Source organism: Anolis sagrei, chromosome Y (assembly GCF_037176765.1).
Source record: "Anolis sagrei isolate rAnoSag1 chromosome Y, rAnoSag1.mat, whole genome shotgun sequence".
In the NCBI taxonomy this organism is placed as follows: domain Eukaryota; kingdom Metazoa; phylum Chordata; class Lepidosauria; order Squamata; family Dactyloidae; genus Anolis; species Anolis sagrei.
Window position 1 is genome coordinate 25,905,813 of NC_090035.1, and position 6,000 is coordinate 25,911,812.

A 6,000-nucleotide genomic window follows, 5' to 3' on the forward strand; every position below is an offset into this window, starting at 1 on the left:
TATAGAATATGCCATAGTTAGTAGTTATATTTACCTCATAGAAATTATAGTTGTTACCTCAGAGTTTATATTTCACTATTCAAACTGCATTTTTATACCTTGATTATTTAGTAAACAATTGTTGAATTTAGTCTTGTCTGGAGAATATCAATTTTGGGGGCATTAAAGTAATTTAGGGCATACCGATGGTCACTGGGAAAATAGCCAGACACATTTAGTTTCTCATTAGATCTTCCTGGTGTGCCATCATAAGTACCCTTCAGGAGAGATAAAGTGGGGTATAAATATAATAATAATAATAATAATAATAATAATAATATAGCCTTTTCTCCTGGCTCTCGCCTTTGTCAGCTCTCCATTGCCTCACCAAGGTATTTCCAATAACATAGTCGCCAGTCCACCAGTTGGTTCGCAATAACAACAACTTTCCAAGAGTAAGATGAAGAATGCTCAAAATCACAGACCTTGACAGAATTGTCCAAACTCCAGTTTACTGAATCCAAAGCATGGTTTCAGACATTGCCACTGTGACTAATGTGATAAATGGTTTGAAAGAAATTGTATGGAAGGTGTATGGCTGGGGCCTGTAGAGACCAAAGATGCCATACTTAGAAACAAGTCCTGGAAAACTACAGAAAGGAGATGAAGAATTCATGAACTGTAATTTAAAGTTGCTGATGAGAACTGCTGGCATTGATTAACTGTTGAACTCTTGATGGAAAACAACATGTTTACATTACCAGAGACAATGATTATTTTCAGTTGAGGAAGTCAAACAATGCTCCTTCCTTAAGAAGAAAAACTAACATCAGTCCGGAACTGATGGAAACAGCAAGTTTTAGCTGGAAAACAATCTGTCAGTCATTTACAATTTTTTTAGAACAACATCGGCAAGAAATTGCTATATAAGAGATCTTTTTACTTTCCAAAAGCATGGCAGACAGGAAGAGTTTGGTCATCTGCTGTTCTGGAACAGCTGTTTCAGGGGCTCCAATTTTGTGCTTTGCACTGAGTGTTTGTTTATAGTTCTAAGTTTCAGGGACTCTACAGATAGGTGGCTTCTTTTGGCTGCATTCATAGGGCAAGCCATCTGTCAATTATCATTGGGTTTATTTATTTATTTATTTATTTACTTCTATACTGCTGTTCTCAGCCTGGAGGCAACTCACAGCGGTTCACAAGACACATGACACAGCAAAATTCAATGCACCAATATAAAACAGTTAATATCCTAATCTAATACACATTTAGTACACAATTACTATAGTAACCATTCATTAGCGTCTCATCACTAAAAAAACATGATCCAGATTCATCATCCATTGTTCCATTCCTATGTCATTACCAATCATTGCACTAATTATTCGAACGCTTGCACAAATAACAAGGTCTTTACTTTTTTGCGGAATACCATTAGAGATGGTGCTAATCTAATGTCTGTGGGAAGGGCGTTCCACAGCCGGGGAGCCACCACCGAGAAGGCCCTATCTCTCGTCCTTGCCAGCTGTGCTTGTGAGGCTGGCGGGATCGAGAGCAGGGTCTCCCCGGAAGATCTCAAAGTCCTGGTGGGTTCATAGGCCGAGATGCAGTCGGATAGGTAGCTTGGGCCGGAACCGTTTAGGGCTTTAAAGGTCAATGCCAGCACTTTGAATTGAGCCCGGTAGCAAATCGGTAGCTAGTGGAGTTGGCGCAACATGGGGGTTGTATGCTCCCTGTGTTCCGCTCCTGTTAGAATCATGGCTGCGGAGCGTTGGACTAGTTGAAGCTTCCGAGCTGTCTTCAAAGGCAATCCCACGTAGAGAGCGTTGCAGTAATCTAGGCGGGATGTAACCAGAGCGTGGACTACCATGGCCAAGTCAGACTTCCCAAGGTACGGGTGCAGCTGGCGCACTAGTTTTAACTGTGCAAATGCTCCCCTGGTCACCGCCGAAACCTGGGGTTCCAGGCTCAGCGATGAGTCCAGGATCACACCCAAGCTGCGAATCTGCATCTTCAGGGGGAGTGCGACCCCATCCAACACAGGCTGTAACCCTATGCCCTGTTCGGCCTTGCGACTGACCAGGAGTGCCTCTGTCTTGTCTGGATTCAATTTCAATTTGTTCGCCCTCATCCAGACCATTACAGCGGCCAGGCACTGGTTCAGGACCTGGACAGCCTCCTTAGTAGCAGGTGGAAAGGAGTGACAGAGTTGGACATCATCTGCGTACAGATGACATCGTACCCCGAAACTCCGGATGATCTCCCCCAGTGGCTTCATGTAGATGTTAAACAACATGGGAAACAGAATTGAACCCTGTGGAACCCCACAAGACAATGGTTGTGAGGTTGAACAGATGTCTCCCAATAACACCTTCTGGGATCGGCCCTCTAGGAATGACCAGAGCCACTGTAAAACAGTGCCTCCAAGTCCCATCCCTGCGAGGCGTCCCAGAAGGATACCGTGGTCGACAGTATCGAAGGCCGCTGAGTGGTCCAGCAGCACCAACAGGGACACACTCCCCCTGTCGAGCTCCCGGCGCAGATCATCCACTAAGGCAACCAAGGCTGTCTCGGTGCCATGCCCGGTCTGAAACCAGACTGTGCCGAATCCAGATAATCTGTGTCTACCAAGAATACCTGGAGTTGTGAGGCCACCACGCGTTCCAGGACTTTGCCCAAAAAGGGGAGATTGGACACTGGCCGAAAGTTGTCAAATTTAGTGGGGTCCAGTGATGGTTTTTTCTACAGTGGTTTTATTATAGCATATTTTAAGCTCGCTGGAATCTTGCCTTCCCGAAGGGAGGCATTCACCACCACCTCAACCCACTCAGCCAATCCCCCTCTGGCCTCCTTTAGAAGCCAGGATGGGCAGGGGTCTAGGATGCATGTGGTAGGCCTCATTCCTCCAAGTATCTTGTCCACATCCTCAAGTTTCACCAATTGAAAAGAATCCATCAAAATAGGACAAGCAGGTGCCCGTGTTACATCCTCAGAGACTGCTTTTAATGTGGTATCTAGACCAGAGTGGATCAAAGCAACTTTATCTGCAAAGAACCAAGCAAAAGCTTCACAGCGAGAGGCCGAATTGTCATGGTTCCCACCTTGAGTGGTGGGATTTAAAAGGCCTCTGACAATTCGGAACAACTCAGCCGGATGGTTCTTTGCAGACGCAATAGTGGCTGCGAAGAAAACTTTCTTTGCGGCCTTTATTGCTGCGGCATATGCCCTTAAAAAGGACACAAACTGTGTGGGTTTCCTGGTTCCACCCCCTTTCTAGGCTTTGGAGGGAAGGGAGCCTTTTCCAGTCAGTCACTGCAAGGTAGCCAATGTATAGGATATGTTTACTTCCCTTGTACAAAGGCTCCAACCTTTGAGAGCTCCAGGGAAAGAATGCCAGGGAAGCATTCCCACAGCTTTAAGGGTCTCCTAAGAACTCCAGGGATTCCTTCCTACAGCCTTGGGAGTTTCCAGGAAGACAGCCAACTCTAAAGAACATCCATTGCCTGTCTGGTAGGTCCTCTCAGTGTTTCGAGAAGCAGTTCGGCCTGGCAGAGGAGCCCACACCAATGAGGGTTGGATTTTAGTTAGCCTTGGGAGAAGTTAAAAAGGGAAATTTTGCTTTGAAGAAAGTTATTGAAGATAGTGCCTTTTCCCTGTGGACAAGTTTGAGAAAACTGATACTTTACCAAGAAAGCTTTACAATTCCTGTTTGATTCATTAATAAAAGACTTTGTTGTACCTTTTAAGCCATTTGAAGATTCCTTTTGTAAAGGAAGCCTCTGAGAACTTTTCCTAGGGCCCCTGGTTTCCTGCTGGGTAAAGGTTACACATTCTATATCTAAAGTCAACTAGCTATAGGCCCAGCGGCGATAGAACATCCACTGTTTTCTCAAAGGGAGGGAGAAAGCTGGTGTGTTCAGCAGAATGGCAGATTAGCAGGGAAAAGCAATCTGGCCTATGCACGGATCTCTTCTCGAGGAGCAGGAAGAGGGGATGGTAATGTATGCATGGATGAAATGCAACATCTCCTTTTTTTGTATAACCAATGTAGCTATATGTAGTCTGTCTGTCTACCTTCTTTCTCTGTAAAGTGCCTGTGATATACTGTCTCACTGTAAACAAAATAAAAGAGCCTTTTTAGCATTTAGCAAGTATTCATGACATACCAGGCAACAGACTGGAAAGCCTTAAATCAGTGGTTCCCAACCTTTTTTTGACCAGGGACCACTTTGGCCAGGGACTCCTTTGACCTGGTTCCCCTTTGACCAGGTACCCCTTGACCAAGAACTACTTGACCAAGGACCACTTTGACCAAGTACTCCTTTGACCAGGTACCCCTTTGACCAGGGACTACTTGATCACGGACCACTTTGACCAGGGACCACGTGACCAGGGACCACTCCACAACATTAGTATCAAAAGGGTTACAAATCAGTTTTTGATCAACTTTAGATTCAGTTTGTACTGTTAGTATTTTAAAAACACTAGAATCAGGATAGTAAATAAAGAGCAACACTTGCAAAACATGAAACAATCAGGGCCATCTAAACTCCCCAACAAAGGATTCCTCCAGACAGGAAGCAGCCAGTCTTTGAAACTGCAACGCCATTAAATGCTAATTGAGCTGGCCAGTTACAACATTCACACCCGCCTCAAACAGACAAGAGTTCTTTCTCCCACCCTGGGCATTCCATAGATATATGAACGCCATATGCCTAGTTTCCAACAGACCTCACACCTCTGAGGATGCCTGGCATAGATGTTGGTGAAACATCAGAAGACAATACTTCTGGAACATGGCCATACAGCCCAGAAAACTCACAGCAACCCAATAAATACACAGTTACAAAATTGTACTGGGTTTAAAAACATATTGCATCACACTGGAGGCAAACCTACTGTAGTTAAAAATTAATAGGTATTGACAAGGCTAAAAAACCACCCTCATAATGAAAAGTAGTCAACTGTTTTTGAAAGCTAGTTTCCACATCCAGGTTTTTATTTCTTTGCTAAAGTTAGCTAGAGAGGGGGCTGTCTGATTTCTTTGGGGAGAGCATTCCAAAGTCAGGGTTCCACCACTGAGAAGGCCCTTTCTCTCGTTCCCACCAGCCATGCTTCTGAGGGTGGTGGGACCGTGAGAAGAGCCTGGAGGATCTTAAGGCCCAAGTTGGTTCATGGAAGGGGGGGGGGGGGGAGACACAGTCACACAAATAGGCTGAACGCGAACAGTAAAGGGCTTTATAGGCTTCATGGGCTACTGAGGAGGAGGATGAAGGAGGGAAGGGGGGGGGGGCAAACATTGAAACTTTGCAAACTCCAAAGATGCCTTTCACAGATGCAGTATACGGGTGAAACTTTCAAGAGAGAATGCTTCTGCAACATGGCCAGACAGTCTGGAAAACTAACATCAACCCACTTTATAAGAAATGCTTTCCTCCACAAACAAAACCTACCCCATGGAAGAAGAAGAGGGCCCCCAAAGGGCATCTAGTCCAACTTCTTTGATAAGAAGACTGCTCCTCCAGCAACAGAAAGAGTATTCCTCTTGAGAGAAAGCAGGGGAATGGAAGAATGCTTGGAATATTGACTCAGGAAGGAGAAGAAGGGGTTAAGAATTAGGGGTCGAAGACAAGGAATTAAAGAGGATGATAGTTAATGGGGAGCAGAGGCGGAGTTCAGGGGCAAAAAGAAGTGAAAATTAAAAGGGTTAGGAAGAGGTTATCTGGCCTTAGAGATTGAGATCATTGCAGTCTACAGCCTCCTCTAGAGATTTAGAGATTTCCTGAAGTCCAGCCTCCTATAGAGTGGAAGTCAGTTGTGCTCCTTAGTTAAGAAGAAAAGCTAACAACTGTCTGGAACTGATGGAGTCAGCAAGTTTTAGCAGGAAAACAACCTGTCAGTCATTTACAACTTTTTTAGAACAACATCAGCAAGAAATGGCTATATAAGAGACCATTTTATTTTCCAAAAGCATGACAGACAGGAAGAGTCTGGTCATCTGCTGCTTTCTCCAAGGGAGGG